Source organism: Muscardinus avellanarius, assembly GCF_963383645.1.
Source record: "Muscardinus avellanarius genome assembly, chromosome: 2".
In the NCBI taxonomy this organism is placed as follows: domain Eukaryota; kingdom Metazoa; phylum Chordata; class Mammalia; order Rodentia; family Gliridae; genus Muscardinus; species Muscardinus avellanarius.
Genome location: NC_137787.1, coordinates 96,682,451 through 96,707,923, shown reverse-complemented (window position 1 = coordinate 96,707,923; position 25,473 = coordinate 96,682,451).

Sequence of the window (25,473 nt, the reverse complement as noted above, 5' to 3'; positions counted from 1 at the left end):
ATCCCATTTTCAATATATTCCACATAAAAATAAAAAAATAAATATTAATTAAAGTTGATTAATAAAAAACAAAATCTGTATATATAGTTCCATTGAAAAGCCAGATTATAACCCACTGTTTCAGAAATGCTGGTTGATATCCATGCTTTGTGATCTGGCTTTGCTTAATTAAAAAGAAAAATGCTTTTAACTAAATCCAGCTGGACAGAAAGTTATTTATTTAGCTTCTCTGAGCTCAGAGACAATAATTCTAATGATATGAAAACTCCTAACATTTCACAAAATATAAAAACAAAAATGCATCAATAATTTTGCAGGTGGTTTCCTTCTAAGAACCAGAATAAAAACAAATGCCTATGAGCCACGAGTCTTCCTTTTCCTTCTTGGAATCCCAGCACCTACAGAGCCTGGCACATTTGGAACCTTAAGCAATGTTTGCTGAGTTAACCACAGCATCTTTGTTCTTCCCTCCTCCATCAAACACTAAAGGGAGGAGAACATTCTGATTACTCAGTAGCTTATTTAATGGACCATTTAACTACACTCTTGAGAAACAATATTATTGAATTCATTCTTTTATTAAAATATTGATTGAATATATACCATGTGCTAAACATTGTAATTGGTGCTGAGGATATTAGTGATAATGATAATTTAATCCTCTTGAAACCATTTCCAATCATTTAAAAAAAACATTTACTGGAATTTAGACCCAAAAGATTAAGAGATACTCAAACCACAGAATTAGTGTGTAACCGAAGATTAAAACTAGAACTTCTATCTTCTAGTTCTCAATGTTATGCTATTTGGTGAGGAGAAAAATGTGTGGCTTTTCTTACATGCAAATTTAAAGAATGAGACAATTTTAAAAGCAGACAATTTGGTAAAACAAATATCCATGTAGGAAATTTCCAGTTTTGTCAGTTTTTTTATAGGCTGCTATGGAATTAGACATAGATTACATGTTTTGATCAAATGAATTTTATATTTAGAGCAAAGAATACCAAGTTCTTCATAATGAAAACTATTTCTGATACTCTAAGAAAATACATGAAATAAATAAAGCAAAGACTATAATAAAATAATTATTATTATTATAAAGTTATAAGTGGCACAGAAGTTTTAAGAAGAATAGAGAGAACATGTCAGTATTCAAAATGAGTCTCTAATCTCAAAAGAAATTATACAATGGTTCAGAGATTTTAGTTATACATATAGAATGTTCACGACAATATATAAAACTTAGCAGGGCAAAACTCCCTGGTAATTACAAGTGATAGTCACCTTCTGATTTCATTGCCCACCACTCTCCCTCTCATTCCTCTTTCTCTAGCTGCTCTGATCTTCTAATACTTCCTCATGAAAGCCAACACCACATACCCCTGTATAGAATTTCTTTGTGGAATTAATTGCCTGTTCCCAACTCTTCACAAAAGCTATTTTCTTTCCTCAATTAATCTCTACTCAATAGAGGCCATTTCTGCTCTCTGCTCAGAGAGGACATTTCTGCCCACCTGATCAAAAATTAAGCTCCTCTTTCTCCACCTTACACTGCTCTACAATACTGCCGAGTATGTCCCACTTTGAGAAAGCATGCTATTTCCTGTGCATACTGCCGTCTCCCTCACTAGGGTAGGACCCCCACGATGACCAGCATTTGGACTCTCTTTCATTGCTGTATTTCTGTCACCAGAACAAGGCCTGTCTCACTGCTTCCGGTATTTGTACAGGAAGAAAAAGCGGGTGAAACGGAGGGAAGGTTCTTAGCACTGACACCAGCAAAGCAAGGCCTTCTCTTTCATTCGGTAAATGCCCTGCCATAGTGGATTGGACCAGGAATGGGCACTTGACTGAAACCCAGACAATGAGCCAAGTCCCTTCCCCAGGGAATTTCAGACTCCAGGAGCATCTATCTGATCTCCTAAATGAAACAAATTTATAGAAGAGCTCTTAAAACTCATTTTCTTATAGCTAACCCGAGAAGCCAAAAAGCCATTCTCCAGCAAGCAACAGAATGAAACAATTTATTGTTTCATGAGAGACAAATTGCTAGAGAGAGGATCACCTGAATCTCGCTGGAGGACCAGCTTTTTTAGTTCCCTGTGGTGTCTGAATCCCATCTGCATGCTTACCTTTAGATTCTGTGTAGATAACTACTTATCTCTTTTCCTATTTGTGCTGAAACAGTCTAGTTTTCATTTCTATTAATATAACTTTAAAAAGTATTAATACAACCACTTCATAGGACAAGACATACATCTAGACTTTGGTTTTTGTTGACTTTTTTTAATAATCAAAGTTAATATTTAGTCACACTTTATATAAACTATTTGATGAAATTGCCTCTATCTTTGTAAATACAGATGCCCATGGTTTACTACAGCTTTAAATCCTGATAAACTCACTGTAAATTAAACACATTATTAAATTAAAAATGCATTTCGTGCACCTACCTTATTAAACATCAGAACGTAGCAGTACAATATCCTGTACAGTATCAGTTATTTACCCCTGTGCTTACTTATCTGACAGGAAGCTGCTGCTCACTGTCCTGCCCAGCATTGCAAAATAATCAAAATTCAAAGTCCAGATATTACTAAATATGTATCACTGTTAAATCATAAAATAAAAAAAGTTGTGAGTAAAGCCTTTGTAAGTTGACTCTTTTCTCTTGCTTCCTCTCCAAAATGCCTTCATTCTATCTTATGCTCAAATGTCCTCCATACTGTAAGGCTTAGATAAAATGCCATTTTTTTCATGCAGTCTTTCCTGTCACAATCCCAAAGAGAGAAATAAAGAAAAACACAACTATGTTTCTTTATTTGTATGTATTGTGGCTCCTTTTATTTCATTTAGTTTTGTATAGTCATTCATATGCTCTTATTTTCTTCCTTCTCAAATATAAAACTAGTTGACTAGTATCTCTCTGTTCACCATTTCAAGAAACATTTAATATATCCTATAAATAAAATTTTTGTAAAGCAGAAACTCTAATAGAAAAATGGACAAAAGACTTGACCTAGTCCTTCACAAAAAGGGATGTCAGTCATTAAATTTATGAATACGTAAGCCGGGCATGGTGGCGCATGCTTGTAATCCCCACACTTGGGAGGCTGAGACAGGAGGATCGCACAGGTTCAAAGCCAGCCTCAGCTACTTAGTGAGGCTCTCAGCAACTTAGTGAGGCTCTCAGCAACTTAGTGAGACCCTGTTTCCAAATAAAGTGTAAAATAGGTCTGGGAGTATAGAAAAGCCTGAACGTAGAAAAGCTCCTGGGTTCCACCCCCAGTACCACAAAAAATAAAATTAATCAAAATGTGCACAACGTCATGTTAACAGAGAAATTATGCATATGAAAGCCACAATGAAACACCACTATACACCTACCAGAATGGTTAAAGTAAAAAGACTAAAAAAGTATTGGCCAAGTAATTAAGGAAGTAAACAAGAATGCACTACTACTAGGAATGTAAACTGATACAATCATTTTATAAAATAGTATGGCCTGGTTAGCTAAAGCTAAACACGGGTGTACTTCATGACCCAGTAATTCACATTTACATATATATATATATATATATATATATATATATATATATATGTGTGTGTGTGTGTGTGTGTGTGTGTGTGTGTGTGTATAGTTTCATTAAAAAGGGAAATTTCCTAGTGTACATGATGTACGTTTATAAACATGTCAAGTCAATCACAAAACCAAACATGAGAAAGAGGGAGGGAGGAGGTAAGGAGGTGGGAATTGGGGAAGGGCTAAATGTATGCATCTATGTCTCTACTATCTTGTACTCCATTAAGGTGTATAACTACAATGCACCAATAAAAAAAAAGAATTTACATAGGAATGTTTATTCTATCAATATTGATAGCAGCTCCCCTGGGAAAAAAATGTTCATCAACAGAAAAATGGATAAAGATGTCGGGCGTGGTGGCGCACGCTTGTAATCCCCGCGCTTGGGAGGCAGAGACAGGAGGATCTCGCAGGTTCGAAGCCAGCCTCGCTGTCTTAAGAGACCCTGTTTCAAAAAAAAAAAAAGTATATAAAATAGGTCTGGGAGTGTAGCCCGAAGCTAGGAGGGCTTCCAGGAACCCCAGTACCACACACACACACACACACACACACACACACACACACACACACACACACAATGGATAAAGACATTGTGGTGCGCCCATACAGAACGATGCTTTATAGTAAAGAAAATTTAAAAAACCATTGCTGACTCCCAAAATATGAATGAATTACATAAACATAATGTTCAGTTTGTCTGTTTAAAGCAGCCACAAAGATTTTCTTACTGTGGGATTCGACATATCTAAAGCTCAATACCAGGCAAAGCTATCAATGGTGTTGTGTCAGATAGTATTTATCTTTTTTCAGATGAAAGACGAAGTTTCTGAGGTGCTGATATAGTTTACTTCATAGTCCAGAGACTGATTATACAGGTGTATTCACTTTCCAAAGATTGATCAAATGTCCACTTATAATTTGTGCACATTTCTGTATGATGGTTATACTTCAATAAAAGGTTTTTAAATAAAATTATTTACACATCATTTGCAGCAACAATCCTGTTGCCTTAGGGATCATGCCAAGGGGCTATGTATGTATAAGTTATATATCCTTCTAGTAGCACAAAGATCATTACAATCAATATTTTTAATATAACACCTTTAAGAATTAAGAGGTAAAATTACACAGTGATTTATTCAGCAGTGCAAATACGGACAATAATAAGTGTTTATTGATTTTGAAAATATGGAGGCCTAAGAATTTAAATCAGTTTCAGTATACAAAAGCAAGTCATTTATTCAAACGGCCTTGGTATTTATTATTAGCAGGGAATTGGGTTAGACAGGTGAATATGTCATCATCTTGCAATGTGAAAGTTTTCCCTAACCCCTCTTTTTTTCCCTTTGGTGTATGATAGGTTTTGAATTTTTCCCCAAAATTTCAGGTGTTGAAAACAATCCTCAAATGTTGACAGTATTTGGAGGGGCCTCTGGGAGGCAATTAAAATTAAATAAGGTTTTCAAGGTGGGGGCCCCCATGATAGGACTGGTGGTTTAATAAGAAGAGGGAGAGAGACCTGAATTGATATTCTCTCTCTCTCTCTCTCTCTCTCTCTCTCTCTCTCTCTCTCTCTCTCTCTCTCTCTCTCTCTCATCATGTGAAACTTCCTCCATGCTGTGATGCAGCAAGAAGACCCTCACCAGATGATACATAGATGCCCATATCTCTTGGACTTTCTAGCCACCATAATCAAAAGTCAAGTAAATACTTCTGCATAAACTTCCCAGTCTTGAGTATTCAGTTAAAGCAAAACTAAATTAATAAATAAACTGAGACAGTGTACTTTAGCAACAACTAAAAAATGAATCCACCCAGTCTTGGATATCCTCCTTATTCTTGTCCTTCTTGGCTCCCATCTGAGGTACAAAAGGCTGAGCCAGTGTCCAAATAAGAACACTATCTAAGTACTACAAGTATAACTTGACTATTTTATTTAGCATATAAATATAGTTCCCAAAAGAAACCAAAAAGTAAACAAATCAAAACAAACATAAGCTAATGTGAAGGAAGCACTGGTGACTAAGTAAAATGAGAATGTCAGAATGACCTTAATGACCTTTATCTAATGAAATTCCTTCTTTGGATAAAAGTCTTTTAACCATTTATAAGGGGGCTCACAGAGTTTCAAGTCTGAAAAATAATCTAGCTTCAGTCAACTCTTTCTCATTTTTTCCTCTTTTAGGCTTGAATTATCTAAATACACCAAGAACTGACAACAAAAATGCCTGTCTGTATTAATGAGATAAGATCTGTTCTGTGACCTCTTTCTATCTTCTTGATTCCAATAGAAAATGTGAAAATTATAACCTTCCAGTTCAAGTGGGATTGAGCTAGAAGGTGTTCAAAGGTTAATACGAAACCATCTCCATGACAGATGAAATATAGATGTAATGAGCTACCTGTTGAGTGAACACATTAATGATATATTTATGTCAACAATATCACATTTGCTCATAAGAGATTATACATTTTACTAAATATCTAGAAATTACTAAGAGATTGTATTACAAAAACCATACTCCACATAAGCCATGTAGACTTTTCTTTATATCCATAGCTTTTTATAAGTAAAAGTTTCATCTAACTCTGGCAGGAGCACTTTTAAAACATAGAGTCAAAAAACAAACATAGCTTCATATGTATTATCAATAAACCCCTTGATTAATTGCAATTTCTAAAACCCAAGAAATGAAGTGGAAAGTAAAAGTCAGTACTCATATCGGAGAAAGTCAGAAATTTCTCCTTCCTATATACTATAGCAAGTTTTAGATTTCAAGTAGGCTCTAAGTTTGGATTAAACTTAAAATTCATAATTTTAATGACTTAGTCTTAAATACCTTTTAATTTTGGTGGAGGGGCCCCAAATAATAGAGGCACTCTCAATCACAAACAAAAAATATTCCTCCAAGTTGCCTTTTCTAACTATTCCTTCATATGAAGCAAATATACGGTTTTAGTAGTATAAAACATATAAATAATTGTTAGCCGGGTATGGTGATGAACCTCTGAAATACCAGCAACTAAGGAAACTGAGGCAGAAAGATCCCAAATTCAAGGCCGGCCTGAGAAACTTAGAGAGACCTTGTCTTAAAATAAAAACTAGGAAGGGCTGGAGATGTACATCAGTGATAGAGTGCTCCTGGGTTCCATAACTAGTACCACTAATTAAATAAATGGATAAATAAATAAATATTAGTTAATATATTAAATTCAGAGACCATTTGTTGTACTTACCTTGTATCATCTATAAAACCTAATAAAGGAAAAGTAACAAGGTGCTTTTCAATAAGTATAGATGATTAATTTAGATCAGTGAGTTTTATAAGCTAATAAATGCATTCAAATGATTGGAAGGGATCTAGAATTTAATCTAAATAGAGAGAGTTTTTAAATTATTTGTTTGTTAAACGGGATTAAACCTAGGACATTCTACCTCCAAGCTACATGTAGCTCCAATCCTTTTTATTTTTTTAATTTGAAATAGGGCCTTGCTAAGATAGGTCTCAAACTGCAATCCTCATGTTTCAGCCTTCCAAATACTAGGGTTATAGGTGTGTGCCACTGAGCCTGGCTAAAAAGAGTTTCTTGAAGCCAAGAACCCTATCTTTCTCATTCTTATATTTTAGGAGTTCAGCATGACATAGGGATTTTTTAATATATTAAATATGTACAAAATGAATGAATTAATATATTAATATACTAAACATTAGGAGAGACTAAACCAATGTCTCATTCAGTAGGAGAAGAAATCTGTTTGCATTTCTTCCTCGCCCTGTGTAAGCACAAATACCTGGTTCTCTTCTTTATCCTTCTCAGATACATGTTATTTTTGCAAATTAACGCCACAAACCTTAAAGCTGGTAAGTTTTAAAAAGCATTACTTTGCAGAGATCCTTGAATTATCTATGTCCTATTAACAATCCACATAGAGGCTCTGAGTGGCAGACGTTACGCACTAAACACACTAGTGATCATATGATCACTAGCTTGAGGTTCTGTCACCAAACTTTACAGTAGCTCAATCAAGTAAAATTCATTATTCCCATTTCAAAGACGAAATCACTGAGCACTTAGATGCCAAAAATGGGTCATGGACTGATGATGTTGGCATCGGATGGAAACTTACTAAGCAAATCCTTGGGCCCACTTCAAACCTACTGATTCAGAGACCCTGGGGCTGAGCCCAATCCATTGTGTTATAGCAAGAAGTCTGGACAATTCTGGCATATGCTAAAATCTAAGAACCTCTGCTTCAGTGTTTAAGTGATTTAGTTTGCCCAGGATCCCACACAGATGGGAAATGAAGAATGGGAACTGAATCCAGGCATCTGATGCCAACTTCTCATTCTCAATTGTACCCCACTTCCCCACGTTAGGAGCTAATCACTCTCTACCAAAATTACACTTCTCTATTATGGTTGAAACTGAATAAGCAAAAAACTGAAGTCAATTCCTAGGAGAGCCTCACAATTTCAGAATGTTAAAGACTCTTAAGAAACAGTTTACATATAAAGCCCCAAAACAAATATACAACTTTCCTGATTAAAATAAAATGCTCACTCTAAAAACATAGAGATCAAGTAGGATTTTCTAAGTAGAGACACACTACTAATTTAATTCAGTGCTTCATTTAAGATTACTCTTTTTGGGTCTTAAAAATAACTTTTCTTCTCTTTCTCGGATCTGATCGTGATAATAGAGAGTTAAGAGGTACAGTAGTTCACAGAATTCATGGTTTGGATACATGTAATTTGTATCCTAAGTAGCCATTTTCTCTTCTGTAATTTGAGTAGATCTATGGATTCTCTTAACAAAAGAACCAAAATTAGAGAAGACTCTGAATTGGCTTTATTAAAGAGCACAAGACATTGGTTGACAATCTAGATCTTGGCATTAAAATCCCTTGAATTTCACCCAGCTCTGACAAATTACTATGTGGAATGATTTATTTAGATTCCTTGTGTTTTATTTTCACCATTTAAGATAGAAATAAGAACTGCATCTACTTTATAGAGTAGTTGCAATGGTTTTATGAGATAACATGATAAATTACTGAACATGCTTCCTGCATGTGGTAAATCCAGGTCTACCATTTATTCAAGGTACTGCTTCCCTTTATGTGACAACTTTAACATGTTTTATGGGGCCCCTTTACTATGTAGTGAGGATTTCTTCCACATGTGTTTTGTCTCTGCCAGAACACAAACCCATATACTTGCCCATCCTCATGACTCAGGTTGTCACACTCACTGTCCACAGCCTGTACCTCGTTAGTAGGTGATGATAAGACTGGTACCCACTGCAGAGGGCCCTATTTCTGAGAATATCATTGTTATTGATTATAGTTACTCATTTTACTGTATTCAGATTAGCTATTCCCTCCCCCACTCCTCATTTTAAACAAAAGTGCTTCTGAAAGTGAATAACTTATTAAATTATCAGTGTGAATAAATTACCATATTGAACAAGAAATGCACATGTTAAGTGCACTGGATTCTCCTACGAGAGGGAATGAAAATTTCCCAGTGGGTGACTCAAGGGTCAAAAGGTAACCTGTGCATTAGACACTGAAAGCTGGCAAAAGCCTTCAGCTTTGAAATCAACTCCAGGTTGCTGAAGTGTCTTTCTATATACATGGTTTCATCTGAAAAATACTAGTTTCATCACCTTCCCAGGATTAGGGTAGAAATATTGAGCACAAATACCTCCTATTATACACATACCAGTATCATCTGGGCAACTTTTAGCTAGCTCATGAAAATCAAATCAACAAATAGAAAGAGAATACACAATTCACATATATGTGCTTCTATTAAATATTTAAACAGAATCAAATATACAAAGACTATGAAAATTAAATTTAAGATACCAGTGAAATTTTTGTACCTACACAGGCTAACTCAACAATATTGGTTTAGGGGCATCATACACACATCCAATAATCCAGCTGGTTCAATGCTAACATCAAGGAGGCAAACAATGGTGACAGCTAATTTCATGAGAGTCTCTTTTGACAGTAAGGCATCTAGGTCTTCATTAAATTAGCTGACTGGAGATCCCAAAGTTGCAAAATTAGCATCTCCACCCTCCCGAAATCATCATGATGTAGCATGGCCAATTACACTCAACAAGCATCAGCACGTTTGGGCTTTCAAAGCTGCAGTCAGTTACTATAGACAGTCGGGCATGTTTCCAAAACCTTCTTAAGTATGAAAATAAACATATATCCAAATGAGGGTAAATAATGACCTAATGGGAAATGTGCAGTGAAGATCTAACAACCAGTTCAGACTGGCACCTTTATCCCTTTTAGTTTCACCTGTCCCTCCCAGTCAGTAGAATGACTAGGCACCCATACAGCGTAGAGGTGGGGAGAGAGGGTGTTCCTGAGGAAGCTCATGTGTTTTGCCTGGACACTGACTATGACAATGTATCCAACAGTGGCAGGCATCCTATCTGCAAAAGCCTGATAACTCTATCAGACGCTGCTTGATCTAGCAGACTCCTGAGGCCCCCATTTTCATCCTCAGCTTGCAGCTGATCTCAATAGGCTGAAGGAGTATGAGAAACAGAGATAAGTCCTGGCTACAATTACAGCGATATGCTCCTGCTGGTGCAATTAAGATGGTGTCAGTGCTTGTATTAACCTTTGCGTGGCCAGCTTTTTCCCATATGGTATTCCCAGTGAACAACAGCATTTAAATTAAGAAGGAACACCAGCCCCCTATATTAGTTACAAGCCCATGAAAAATGGACAGCTGTAGGTAGGATGGGCTCCACTTAGCTGCGGAACAAGTGGAGCAGGGGCTGGGGAGGTTTACGAGAGCGGCTCCTACTCCACTGTTCTTTCATTCTTTGATGTTGAAATAAACTTTAAAAAAGAAGGACACTGGTAATGCCTCATTGGGAGAATCTGAGCACTGGAAAGAGCTTAAGAATTTGTCAGAGCCCTACCCTTACTTATGTTAGGTTCTTGGAACACTTTTTTCAAATGGTTTAGAATAATGATTTTTCTTTAGAACATTTTGAAACAAACTATGCAGAATTTGTGATTACCAAATTCGTTTAAAAACTCATATTTATACCCAGTATCTCACTTAAGCCTAGCAATAGTATATATGATAGATTATGTATTGTTCTTTTCTTGTGACAGAGACTGAAACGGAAAAGAACACTTGAGTAAATTGCTCAGAATAACAAAGCAAGTGAATTGCAGGGGAAAACACAAACCCATACATCCTGACTAAGATCCGGGAGAGATTCTATGAATTAGTCTTCATTGCTAAGGACTGGAAAGCTGAAGTACTATTTCTTTTCCAGCCCACAGTCGCTTCATCAAAAAATAAAAGAAGAAAACTCTGGATTTCATAAAACACTGTATCATAATTACCATCGAGAAGTACTTATCAAGCATGTGTAACACCTAGATTTATGTCTTCACTAGCTTCCTCCAGCATCTGAAAATTTTTCAATAAAATTTCTACTCAGGTGTGGTGGCACAAGCCTTTAACCCCAGTACTTGAGAGGCTGAGATAGGAGGATCATGGGTTCAAGACTAGCCTTGACAACTTAGCAAAACTCTCAGCAATGTAGCAAGACACTGTTTTTAAGCAAAAAAATAATTAAAAAGACTTGGGATGTAGCTTGGATGTAGAACGCCTCTGACTTCAATGCCCAGTACCGCAAGAACAAAATTCCTATTCACCCTTCTGTTACTAAGTTCTTAAGTCCTGGTAAAACCAAAAACAAGGCAATAATATTCTTCCAAAAATTAGATTTCATCCTCCTTTTATATATGATTCACTTCAAATATTTATGGTAAAATTTAAATAAGTGATACTGCCACTCTATTTTTACCCTACCTTACCTAATGCTTTTCCTACAAAGTTTTATCTTAGGTATATAGAAATGGCATATAAGTTCAGTTCAGTTGTTCTCTTTTTATTAGTCGTATTAAAACAATGTTTAATTATATTTTAATGTTACATGAGGATTTAACATTAATTATGGTACATTTTGCTCATTTAACTCTGGCTCAGAATTCTGTTTTTTCATCAAAACAAAAGGCCAATTTCTTCTGGCCAGTGATCTGACTGACATTCCCAGGTATGTGTCAAACCAGTTTGGACGGTACAAATCGAAGCTGATTATCAAGGTTTCCACATTTGCATTTCAAACAATGTTTGGCTAAATTAATGATTCCCAAACCTGCTGAGGATAAAAATAACCTGAGGCCACTACTAAAAGTGTCAATTCCCAGACTCTTCTGGAATCTTTATTTTTAAGATATGTCTCAGGTGATTACTTTTGTCACATGCATATAGGAAACAATGTGTAAAAATGTTAATTTTAAATAGAAATCAAATAAAAGGCACAAATCTTGATTAAATTTTAAAAGATTTTAGGGACTTGTCTTAATTCAAGAAATTGAAGTTAATTTTTGTCAATAGAACTTGGAGACTAGAAATACTGTGACATATGGCTATAACTTTTTTTGGCAATGCTAGGGATTGAACATAGGGACTTGAGCATACGAGGCAAGTGCTCTACCACCTCAGCTACACTCCCATTTCCAGTCCTTGCTATACTTTTCTGAGAGTATCAATAATATTTAAAATGTGTATATTACTAGCAACTAAGCAAGATCTATATACCAAATTTGGCACAGAGTGCTTAACAAATATTTCATAACAAAATGACTGCAGAAAACAACCCAAGGCCACACTTCTCCATAAAGCCCTTACCTATCTTTCCAACCACCTGTGATACCTTTCTCTCACACATCTGTTATAAATCTATTCTACTCTATCCCACAATGTTCTTGACACCACACTGTAGTTAAAGCAAAGATGACTTTAGGTCAGAGCACCCTTAGACAAATTTCTTACCTTCTAATCTTATTTACTTATTTATTGATTTATCTGTGATGCTGAGGATGGAACCCAGGGGCATTTTACTTCCAAGCTCCCCCCCACCGCAGCCCTATTTTTATTCTTTATTTTGAAACAGGATCTCACTAAGTTTTAGAAGGATTCACAAAGTAGTTGAGGCTGGCTGAGAACCGAGATCCTCCCGTCTCAGCGTTCCAAGTACTGGGATTAGAAGTGTGCAGCACCGTGCCCAGGTATCTTACCTTCTAATATTTAAAATGAGCATCTATTGAGTATCTCACAGAGCTGTTAAAGGGATAAATGAGTAATGTTTGCCAAGTACTAAACTATACTTAATCTTATTTTATTTTTAAGTAAGGTTGTATTTTGTCTTTTTTTTCTTTTTACTACTAGACTATAACTTCTTTGAAGGCATTAAAATCATCCTTCTTATTACTTAATACAATGCAAAGATCACTGTAAGAACTAGGTTTATCTTATTTTCCTTCAACTCTTCCTTCCTTAAAAAAAAAAAAAAAAAAAAAAAAAACTACAAGCCAGGCGTGGTGGTGCACGCTTGTAATCCCAGCATTTGGAAGGCTGAGACTGGAGGATCACGGTTCGCGGACAGCCTCAGCTACTTAGTGAGGCCCTTTGCAACTCAGTAAGACCCAGTTTCAAAATAAAGAATAAAAAAGTGGGCAGGGGGTGTAGCTCGGAGGTCAAATGCCTCTGGGTTCCATCCCCAGACCCACAAAAAATATATATATATAAATAAATAAATAAATAAATAAATAACTACAAATAGAAAGTGAAGGATCATATGCTTTCACTAATATGAGGGAAGCTAAGGAGCAATCGGGATACCAGAGGGATATCATCAGATAATGGAGAAGACACTCCAGTGGAGCCATGGAGGTGGTTTGCGGGAGGCAGGAGGGAAAAGGGAAATAAACATAATCAAAAAAATCACTTTCATAGACATGTATGTATGTGAGAATGCCAATGTCCATTTCATTGTCCTTCATGGGGAAGGGGGAAAGGGGGAGGGAGAAAGCCCATCAAGTGCTGTATACTTACTTGTTTGTCACTATAACTATGATTTACATTATGATGTCAGACTATAATGTACCAACAAAAGTATATAAAAAAAAATCTACAAATTCCTCAAGATCAGGGACCAGGTCTTACACTTTTCTATATTCCTTTGCCTCCATTTTACATCTATTATACTAAATACATAATATACACTCAAATAATTATTGTTTCAGAAGGCACAAGAAAATAAAAGGAGAGGAAGAGAAGAAGTGTGCTGTTATGGTTTGGCTCTGAATTGAGCCAAAGCTCATGAGTTGAAGGCTGGTTCCCAGTGCAGCCATGCTCCGAGGTGAGGCTTTGGAGAAATGGTGGGTCATCAGGCTCTGACCTCATGGGTGGATTAATCCTGTGATGGATTAGTAATTCCATGGCACCATTAGGAGGTTGTGAAAACTGTAGGAGGTGGGGCCTCGTTGGAGGAAGTAGGTCACTGGGGCATACCCTACAAGAGTTTTCTTGTCCCTGGTCCCTTCCTCTTTTTCTGCTTCCTGGCTACCATGAGCTGAACAGCTCTCCTGTGCCCCACCCTTCTGATTTTTTGCCTCCTCAGGCTGAAAGCCATAGAGCCAGCAGACCTTGGACTGCAGCCCCTAAAACATGAGCCAAAATTAGTCTTTCTCCTCCCCTAAGTTGTTTTTCTCAGCTCTTTGTCAGAGTAACACAAAGCTGACTAACACAAGCACTGAAAAAATTAAAACCTAAAAAAGACATAAAGAAAAATAATTACATATTGGGAAGAATTGTCTTTCTCTCAATAATTATTCAGGCATCATAGAAAAAAACCCTCAGTGCAGATTACAGTTTGCATCCTAAGATTACCAAGCAGGAGTTATTTCTCACAGCAGTAATTCTTTGCAATCTTATGCACTTCCAGTAACTTAGGTTTTCAAAACGAGAAGTAAATGTTCTATTTTACCTATACAACACGTTATTTTCTCCTCAACATACTTTTTTATTTACTGTGACTTCTATGCCTGTCTGGAAAGCTCCAAATTTCTTTCAAGTATAACTCATGCAATTTTTAATATTTAATGTCAAAAAAAGAAAAAGTACTATATACAATATGTACCCCAGAATTCTCCACATTTCTACCTCCAAAAAAAGAAAATAGAAAAGTAAAGAAATAAAAAAAGTTTTCATGTGGCTTTCATTAACCAGTATTTCAGAGCTGAGTATCTAGTAGAAAAAGACAGTAGTCTCATAGTTTTACAGATGAGGCACAAAAGTAAGACTCAAAAAAGGTAAATGACTCAACTTAGAACAAATAAATTCTGATCGATATGAATCATTTATATTTATGGAAATTTTTTGGAATATTACACTTTAGATTCATAAGTAAATGTGGAAACCTTCATGTCTAACATATCATTTTCAAATACAAATAACTAATGCAATATTTATGATAGTTCTGACTAAATATAACCTGTGAGAGGTAATCACTACCTCACAGCAATCCCATTCAGTCTATGAGATATTTCATTTATATATCAAACTTTAATATCCCTCATTCTACCTTTTTGTTCCTAATTTTGATTGCTGGAAAATGGATTAAATGTGCTTTCTTTCCTTTTTCATACTATCTCTTTTATTTCTAGCATTTTCTCATACTCCAAATTTTCAAATATTTCATGACTTTAGTCACCTAGAGATATTCTGAAATTAATCAGTATTGATGAATATGACAATGAAAAGAATATATCAAGAACACCTTAAACTTATTCAGTGTTTCCTATGTGTTGCATGTTACAAAAAGCACCCGCATTTACTATCTGCTTATCCAGTGCTATATTCACAGCACCTAGAACAGGTGTCTGGTATACATTAAATATTTAATCAGTATTAGCTAACTGAAGGTATTCTCAAACTCTTTGAAGTAGGCATAATTATCTTTTTATCAAAGAGCCACTATATATCAAGGTTTGAATTTGAAGCTAGTCATTTTGACTACATGACTTTTCACATGCACTTAAGCACTGTTCTTTATACTTAACAAATGTTCTTTTCTCAACTACAGCTTATTAAGATTTTCCTCTTCACCTTGCATAAAAATCAATGGGTTCTCCCCAATCTTGGAAGAAGAATGGAAGTGTCATGCTGGTGTCCACAGAGGACTGGAGGACAGTGGGCATAAGAGAGGCCAGAGAGTCTAAAATAAGACTGTTCTTCCCTACATTTCTCATAACTATTTCCATGAATATTTCGAACACAAGTTTTGGAGTATTAATATGGAACAGTGTAGACCTGGCTAAACAGCTTAGTCCAAAAATTAATGAAAATGACGAGGCTGCAATCAAAGACAAACTATTTAATGACTAATTTTTTAAATTAGTTCTAGAGCTTTGTATAACAAGTTTCAGCTTGGAGAAAAAAATTATGCTGCAGTTTTAAACCTCTGATAACAGAAGATTTAATAGAATTTCAAATAGGCCATTAATTATAACATGCCAATATAATAACAAGAAGATTAAAATATTTCCAAACTAAACAAGTTCAATACAGCTTACCACTTTGTTTGAAATTAAACTTTCCCAAGTATATATTTTGATGTCAATTTTTGAAAAGTTAAATACTGAAACAGAGAGAAAAAGTTTATGTGGCAAATTCCCACAAAATATGACTGACTGCTTACTCTGACTATGACAATTTTGCAACCATATGAAATAAAAATTATATTGAGTATAAAATAAATTGGGGATAAGACAAATGTATTTTTAATATCTTGTGTTTTTTAAAGGACATTTTTGTGGAAAAGTGATTTTCCAGAGTAAATTTTGAGGTGTTGGTGACTTTTCTTTTCCACAAAAAAAGCTTATGAAACAGGAAAAAGGATTGGATGGAGTGTTGTTATTGAATGTTTCAACCCTTTGGAAAAACAGATGGTGCATAGAAAGAACTTATACTGTGCTTAGAAGATAAAAGAAAAAACATGGGTGATAATAGCTACTGTGCTATTTTTCTTAAGGTGGTGCAGTGATGTGGAGAGAATTATATAGACTTCAGCTGCATTTTGGAGTTGATATCAAAAAGAGCTGCTGGTGGGCTGGGTGTGGGAGGTGAGGAGAGGAAGGAACTAAAGATGATGAACAAGTTTCTGGCTTGAGCAACTGACAAAATGATGATGCTATTTACTGAAAGAAGATGGGAGTAGGGCAAACAGGTTTGTGGGGTGTGGAATAGACAAGTTCTGTTTGGGACTTCCTAAGCTTCAGAAGCTATGAATCATCCCACAGGTGGAATCAAGTCAGATGCTGAATATTGGAGGCTGGAATCACCTCCACTAAAGATGACTACAGTGGGAGATGTGTGGTTAGACAGGTTCAATATCACACGTGCATAAGTGGTCATCCTCAATGCCGCTGTGGTGTGGCAGAAGTCTAGTAGGAAAGCAAAGAAATGCAAAATTTTGTCTCCCTTTTCACTATATAGATACATTCTAACATTCTAGAACTCACAGTGGTGCAATGGTTTATCATATACACTCCAAATTCAGAAAACTCTATTGAAATTCCAGCTGCAGCTCTTCCTAATGGCATAACTTCAGAAAAGGTATGGAAGATATTCCTCAGTTCTTCATCTACAAAACAGGCTATCATTATGGCCATTTCACAAGGTTGTCTTGAGAATAAATGAATGTGTTTACACACACACACACACACACACACACACACACACACACACACACAGAGGTATACAACATCACTTTTCAGTCAATGTTATTCCTGGCACAGGATAAATTACATTTAAATGTTTGCTATTGTTATGATAAGAAGCATTACAGTAAGACTTTTCAAACTACCTATTGATAAGATCCTTTGTTGAAAGCAATATTTTGTAGTAACTCAATATGTAAAGGAAATAAAGATTGAACAGCTGTGGCTGGAAGGTAGGGCCCAGATTTCCACCTGCTCCTGCCAGGCTTTATGATACCCTCCTGAGGGAAGAAAGATACCTTCTCTTTTCCACCACAGTGGCTGCTGTAAAAGATCAGTGGGACTTCTGAGTCTTCAGAAAACCATCAGATTAGATCATCTTTCAAAAGTGAGAAAATATAGATGCTTTCAGACATACAGGTAATAAAATGTCTACCACCCACATATCCTTACTTAAAAAAAAAAAAATCCTCTGGCCGGGCATGGTGGCACATGCTTGTAATCCCCGTGCTTGGGAGGCGGAGACAGGAGGATTATTCAGGTTCGAAGCCAGCCGCTCTGGCTTAAGAGACCCTGTTTCAAAAAAAAAAAAAAAAAAAAAAAGTATAAAAATAGGTCTGGGAGCGTAGCTCGGAGGTAGAAGGGCTCCCGGGAACCCCAGTACCACCAAAAAAAAAAAAAATCCTCTGTGCTTTAGCAAAAAGAAGAGTAAAGCTGGAAGTTTAGCCTGTCTTCCTGGAGGGCGGCTTCCCCACTCCTTGCGCTTCTTCCACTTCCATCACAGTCCTGGCCTTCTGTGTCCCACCCAACTGCTAGCCACTCAGTTCTCTTCTGAGGGAGAAGGACTTCACATGATTGGAAAATCTGAAAGGAGAGATTGGATTTAGGTACGATAGCCTCTTCACACCCTCTGCTTGGGCATCAGGTTGCTACAGGGAAGAACCTTATACCACTCTTCTCTATATGATGTTATCAGGGCACCCGGTCAGCAGTACCCAGGAACTGGTTAGTGTAGCTACCCAATTCCAGGAACTGATGGTAGGAAGCCCACTGGTCCTCCATTAGGCAATTTTACCAATATTAATGGCATTGGAAGGCAATGGAGGTCTCCTATGCCTTATACATTTGTCTTATTTCTCTATTGGCTTGGACAAGAAGTGTGCTATTTAGAAGATCCTCCCTGGCTCCCAATGGTATGGGACAAAAGAAATAGTGAACTCAGAAAAACAGAACAAATTCATTAGCAAATTTCTGCAATAAAAAGGTTCCAAGGTCCCAGATCATAAAAATGAAATTCATTTACAGTGATATGGAGTCAAAGGCCATTTGAATACTTTCAGTGAAAAAGGACTTGGCATGATTAGTACTCGACTCACTTCTGAGATACAGACAGCATAGAAGGAAGAAAAGAGGAATGAAAAGTGGGTTCGAGTTAGAAAGGGAAGGTGGCCTTATCTTCTTTTTTTCTCAGAAAAGGTTTATATTTATTTATTTATTTATTTTGGGGGGTACCTCTTTTTAAATTTTATTTATATGTGGAACATATCAAAAATGGTATACATTTAGACTGTGCTTGGTGCTCCTCCCCCCATTGTCCTTCCCCTTCTCCAACAATGAGTGTGCAGGTTAACCATGCTATATTCATATTTTTACACATATTCACATGTAGCTCCTCCATTAATCAACCTCAGCCTTCTTCCTTTCCTATCCTTCCATTCTAGCTTTGCTGAGATTTCCCCTCCATTATCTAGAGTCCCTCTGGTATCCCCAATATTCCCTAGTTTGGGCATATTAGAGAAAACATATGTCCCTTCTCTTTCTGTGCTTGGCTGACCTCACTTAACATAATGTCCTCCAGATCTTTCCATCGACTTGCGAATGCCATGATTTTGTTCTTCTTTATAACTGAATAGAATTCCACTGTGTGTAGTATTTTCCATAATTTTGCAATCCATTCATCTGTTGATAGAAACCTCCAAAGTGCAGGAAATTAAAGCAAGAATGAACAAGTGGGATGGCATCAAATTAAAAAGTTTCTTCCTGTCAAAGGAAACCATCAAGAACTTAAAGAGGAAGCCTACAGCATGGGAGAAGATCTTTACCAGCCACCACTCTGATAGAGAGCTAATATCCAGAATATACAAAGAGATCAAAAGATTCTTCACTAGCAAAACAAATAACCCAAACAAAAAATGGGCAATTGAACTGAATAGACACTTCACCAAAGAAGAGATACAAATGGCCAATAGATACATGAAAAGATGTTCTTCATCATTAGCCATCAGGGAGATGCAAATCAAAACTACACTGAGATTCCATCTAACCCCAGTCAGAGTGGCAAGCATAAAGAAATCAAATAACAACAAATGCTGGCGAGGATGTGGGGAAAGAGGAACTCTTTTACACTGTTGGTGGGAGTGCAAACTAGTTCAGCCACTATGGAGATCAGTGTGGAGATTCCTTAGAAAACTGAAAATGGATCCACCATATGATCTGGCTATACCACTCCTGGGTATTTTTCCAAAGGGGCTGAAATAAGAGAACTACAGTAACATATGCATACCTATGTTCATAGCAGCACAATTCACAATAGCCAAAATATGGAACCAATCTAGGTTGCCATCAACAGACGAAGGTGGCCTTTTCTAGGGCCAAGTTCGTCTGCTTCATAACTTTGTCTAATGGTGACGTAATACATTCCCAGCCGATTTTCTAGTTTTACACAGGCAGTCAGCTGACTCCATCAGATTTCACTGAGTTGGGCCACCAGATAAGAAAACATTGAACTGTGTTTGGAATTTTTTTCTTTCTTGCTTTCTTTGTTCTGTTTATTTTTTTCTTCAGCTCTGGGAATGGGACCCAGGGCCTCAGAAATGCTAGGCAAGCACTCTATTACTGAGCTAGATTCCTGTTCCTGCATTGTGGATCTTTTTCACCATGATTTAAAGATACTTTACCATTTTCTATTTAAACAAAAGAATAAAGTAATGTTTCTCTTCTTTATCCTAAAGTTTTCATTTGAAGGACATATCCATGGTATATTATTAAACAGAATTTTAGAAATCAAAATACTAGCCGGGCGTGGTGGTGCATGCTTGTAATCCCCGCACTTGGGAGGTAGAGACAGGAGGATTGCGTAGGTTCGAAGCCAGCCTCAGCTGGCTTAAGAGACACTGTTTCCAAATAAAAAATATAAAATAGGTCTGGGAGTGTAGCCCAGAGGTAGAAGGCCGCTCGGTTCCATCCCCAATACGACCCAAATTTTTAAAAAAGCCTCCCCAGAGTGGCCAGATGTTTACAAAAACCCCAGTTGTCCAAGCAAGCAGCATCTGGGACCCCAACTAAGAGAAGGAGACACAAAGAAAGATACTACATCCCAGGAAAACCCCTCTGGGACCCCAAATGTGAAAAGAAAGTTAAATAAGCATACAAACCCCTAGACAAGCCAAGCCACTCTAACTGGTTACTCACTGAGGAGACCCCCCCGGGTTCTCTCTCTCTCTCTCTCTCTCTCTCTCTCTCTCTATATATATATATATATATATATATATATATATATATATATATCTGAGAGAGAAAACAGTGTGTAATTGAAGGCACTCATCCAGGGCTATCCCCAAATAGTGGCCAGAAGACTCTTGATGGACATCAAAGCCAACAGAGGCCCCTAGGGTGACCTGCAACTCTCTTCCATAGATCAAATGGACCTTGGGTGAAAACAGTTGACAAGTGACTGTACATGGCTACTCCCAAGTAGTATCCAGAAGGCAGCTGCCGGACTCCAGTGTCCCCATTGCCCACAAAGGTATTCGCTTCTTTTTCTCTTCTCTGTTCCCTTTGCAATAAATTCCCCATTCAACTTTCTGTTTTCTGCGAGTTTCATTCTTTATACTTCATAGACAAGAACCCCTATTAGGAAAAACAACTGTTTTAATTTTAGGTAATAGAATTAAAGACTAACTAATACCCATCTTACTTAACTCTAAGCCATCTATGTAGACCTAACATCTTCTGGCTACACACAGCAACTCATCCAACTCATTCGATTTCTTTCTTTCTCTCTTTCTTTCTCTCTTTCTTTCTTCCTTTCTTCCTTTCTTCCTTCCTTTCTTTCTTTCTCTCTCTTTCTTTCTTTCTTTCTTTCTTTCTTTCTTTCTTTCTTTCTTTCTTTCTTTCTTCTTTCTTTCCGGTACTGGGGATGGGACCCAGGGTCATTCTACCTCTGAGCTATACCTCCAGCCCTATTATTTTTTATTCTTCACTTTGAAAATGGTCTCACTGAGTTGCAAAGTAGCTGAGGCTGGCGGTGAACCGCGATCCTCCTCTCTCAGCCTCCAAAATGTTGGGATTACAAGTATGCACCACCACGCCTGGCTCTCATTCAATTTCTTGATGCTTGTCTATTTTTTATTCCAACTTTCTTTAGCAGTGGTTCCAAAACTTGGAAGTGTGTCTCTGAAGGAGACAAATGCAGCAAGCTCGTGCCTGGCTTTGAGATGCCTTGCTGAAGAAGGAAAGAGACTAGGCACTTGAGGAAAGGTAAAGATGCACACATTCTCTTTAGCATAGCTGACCCCTGGCCCCTGCCATTCTTTCAGACAATAGAAAATCAACTATAACATGAAGTACTTAGCCCTATGGCTTGGAGGAAAACAAATCCTTCTCATGTGGCAGGAGAAAAGCACCAATTCTATATACTAATGGAGAATCACATAAGCAAAATCCAAGGTAAATATATATTCATAGCAAAAATAAATATTCAATGCAAATAAAGAATCCAACTTAGAAGAAAGTGTAACTTAAAGACGCAATGGAACTACTTCATAGCCACTCTCAAGCTATAGATAAATTTTATAAGAACATAATTCATTTTTTCATGAGTTTAAAAATGAGGTGATATAGAATGCCCCTGCATAAAGAAAAGAAAGTTGACAAAACAATACGATGAGACTAAAAGGGAGTTTGCAGTCCTGAAAACAAAACAAGAATAGACATCATTGCTCTCTGGCTGTAAACTTCTTGAGCACTTCTCTCATCAAAAAACCAAAAAAAAAAATGGAGCATATAAACTCAGGAAACGAAGTGGACTCATTGTTTGGAGAGATTGCCTAGAACGTTGTCTGTTTCCTGCTTTGAAGATAATATATTACCTTCTAATTATGAAAGATCAAGGCATCTTGAAGATGCTGGTGGAAACCTGGCAGATGCATAAACACACACACACACACACACACACACACACACACACACACACACACAAACACACACACACCCCAGAAATAGAAACATGTCCACTGTATATGCAAAGAGTTTTTTTTTTTTTTTTTAAGCCACTTACTATCAGGGGAGAAGAAATCACACTGGCCTTAAACTCCTTTGCAATAATGATTGTTTCTATAAAGTTCTGAGTGAGAGGGAATCATATGATGTTAAAAAATAATTTAAAAAAAAACCTAGAAGGTGAATAGCATGAGATGAGAGAAATTATGTGACGTCTAATGTCCTCATCATTTGTAGCATTTATAGCACAAACTATTTAAACTGAGATGTTGGAAACAAAATTCTCTTCCCCCACCCTGTCCAGTACTGAGAAAAGAACTCAGGGCCATTCAACCACCAAGCTGCATCTCTTTTTAAATATTTAATCAGGGTCTTGATAAGTTCCTGAGGGCCTCCCTAAATTGCTGAGTTTGTCTCAAACCTGCAAACCTCCAGTCTCAGTCTTGTATTGGATTACAAATATGCACCACTATACCTGGCATACTATAATCTCTTAAAGTTGATATTTTTCCCTGGGATTTCTTCAACAATTTTGGAAAAACATTTTGGGAGTATCTTTTATATAAAAAATACTACAATGTACCAATAAAAATATATTAAAAAGTAGAAAAAGAAAATAATATGTATTTGAAGTTTATACTTCCATCAAGCTGTATGGGGATTTTGTTTATTTCTTGTGTGTGTTATTCAAATAGAATGTTTTTAACTTTTTTATGTGTGTTTGTGGTACTGGGGGTTGAACCCAGAGACATTCTATCTCCAAGATACAGCCCTGACCCTAGTATTTTATTTTTATTTTGAAACAGCATCTTACTAGTTTGATGAGAGATTCACTACTTGCTGAGGCTGTCCTCAAATCTGTGACTCTCCAGTCTCAGCCTCTCAACTACTGGGTTTATAGGCATGTGTCACCATGCCTGGTTTGCATTTTACTTTTAAAAACGCACAATATAACCATAGTATTATTATTATAACGTAAAATAAACATATGTAAATATATAAAGTAAAAAGTACTGTATTTCTGCCTTGCTTTCATTTTTAAAAAGAATTTACCTAGATAAAGTTCATCGAATATGCCGGGCATGGTGGCACACGCTTGTAATCCCCGCACTTGGGAGGCAGAGACAGGAAGATTGCGCAGGTTCGAAGCCAGCCGCGCGTGCTGGCTTAGGAGACCCTGTTTCCAAATAAAAATGTTAAAATAGGTCTGGGAGTGTAGCCCGGAGGTAGAAGGGCTTCCAGGAACCCCAGTACCACCACCAAAAAAAAAAAAAAGTTCATCGAATATTAATTAAAAATTTTCTCTATGTGGTGATATTTAACTGATTTTTAAACCTCCACCTTAATGCTTTTTGTAGTATTTGAATTCTTTCCAATAAATACAATGAGTATTTACAAGACAGAAAAATCTTACCAAATATAACAACTGAAAACCAGCCAAAATGTTAAGAAACAGAAAAAGATTCTCTAAAGTTAATGAGTTTATCCAGAAATGATCAGAAGCATTTGCAAACATGGGACTTATATGCCACGGCAGAAGAAGGACTTATCAAAGGAGACAAGACAAAAGGGAACTTTAAAGGCAAGGAGAGCAGTATTTGTAATTTGTTTCAAAACAAAGAGCATTTGTTACAGGGGCTTATCCAGAGTTGACATTAGATCACTAGTGGAGATAGCATGTCAGGAAAGTGCTCCTGCACTTTGAGCTAGTAGTTCTTGCGGATTCATGTGGCAAACTGCAGTTTGGAAAGTTCTTGGCAGTTTGTGCTACACACATTTGTGCAGAGGAGCCTTTCAGGTCATTTCGTCACAGTTACTATCATAAGCAAACATGCCTGTGAAGGACCTCCCTTCACAGCTTCCCAGATGGCTCTCTCTACCTAGCTAGCTACTGTTAGAGATTGACCCAGTGATGCCCTTTGGATGTTGTTGACTTTCAGAGCTATTTTATGGAGATAAATCATTTTGACATTTTTCCATTACTTTTTTTAAAAGTTTGTTTCAGGCAACTGGGCATGGTGATGGGGAGGTCATAGCGTGAGGATTGTGAGTTTGAGCCCAGCCCAGGCAACATAGCAGGGACAGTGCCTTGTTTAAAAAATAAATAAATAAAGTTTTCTCAGGTCTTTATAAAACAAGATACTGCACTTTATTCAAGAATATATAAGAAAGCTCATTATTTTGAAATATAGGATAAAAAGTATTCAAACTTTAGGTTGAACTCAAGTTAAATATTAATTATCCACTGCTGCATGATGAGTCACTACAAACTCACATGGCATACGATGACTCTTATATACTCATGACTCTCCAGTCAGGCATTTAGGAAATGCATAGTGTAAATGATTTGTTTCTGTTCAATGGTGTCTAGGGCCTCAGCTGAAGTGGCTCAAACAACTGGGGGCCAGCTAGAACAGCTTCACCAAGCCACAGGTCTGGAGTCTTGATTGATCTCCTCCTAACACAGAAGTCTCAGGGTTCCAAGAGAAGTTTGCAATGACAAGCCCCAAAGCACCACACCTGTTAAGTTGCTGCTTATGTCATGCTTGGTAATATCACATGGTCAAACCTGGCCTCAGTGTGGGAAGCATACACAAGGAATTTTCATCTCCACTCTATCGTTCTTGATTTTTTTTCCTAGACAAGTAATTTTATCTCCAATTCTCAGCTTACTCCTCTGAAAAATGAAGATAATAATAATACCAAGTAATTTTATCTCCAATTCTCAGCTTACTCCTCTGAAAAATGAAGATAATAATAATACCAAGTTCACCTGATCTGGGGAATTAAATGTGACAATTAAAATATAATTAACAGAGATTTTAATAAAAAGTGTTTGATATTAATTCCTACTTAAGTGTTATTACACAATTGTAAAAGTATTTCTTGTTTAAAAAATGGTTGCATATCTCATAAACTTGTCTTCTGAATGAGTCTCTTTTGTACATTGTGTTGTTTTTGGTTTTTTGTTGTTGTTGTTGTTGTACCA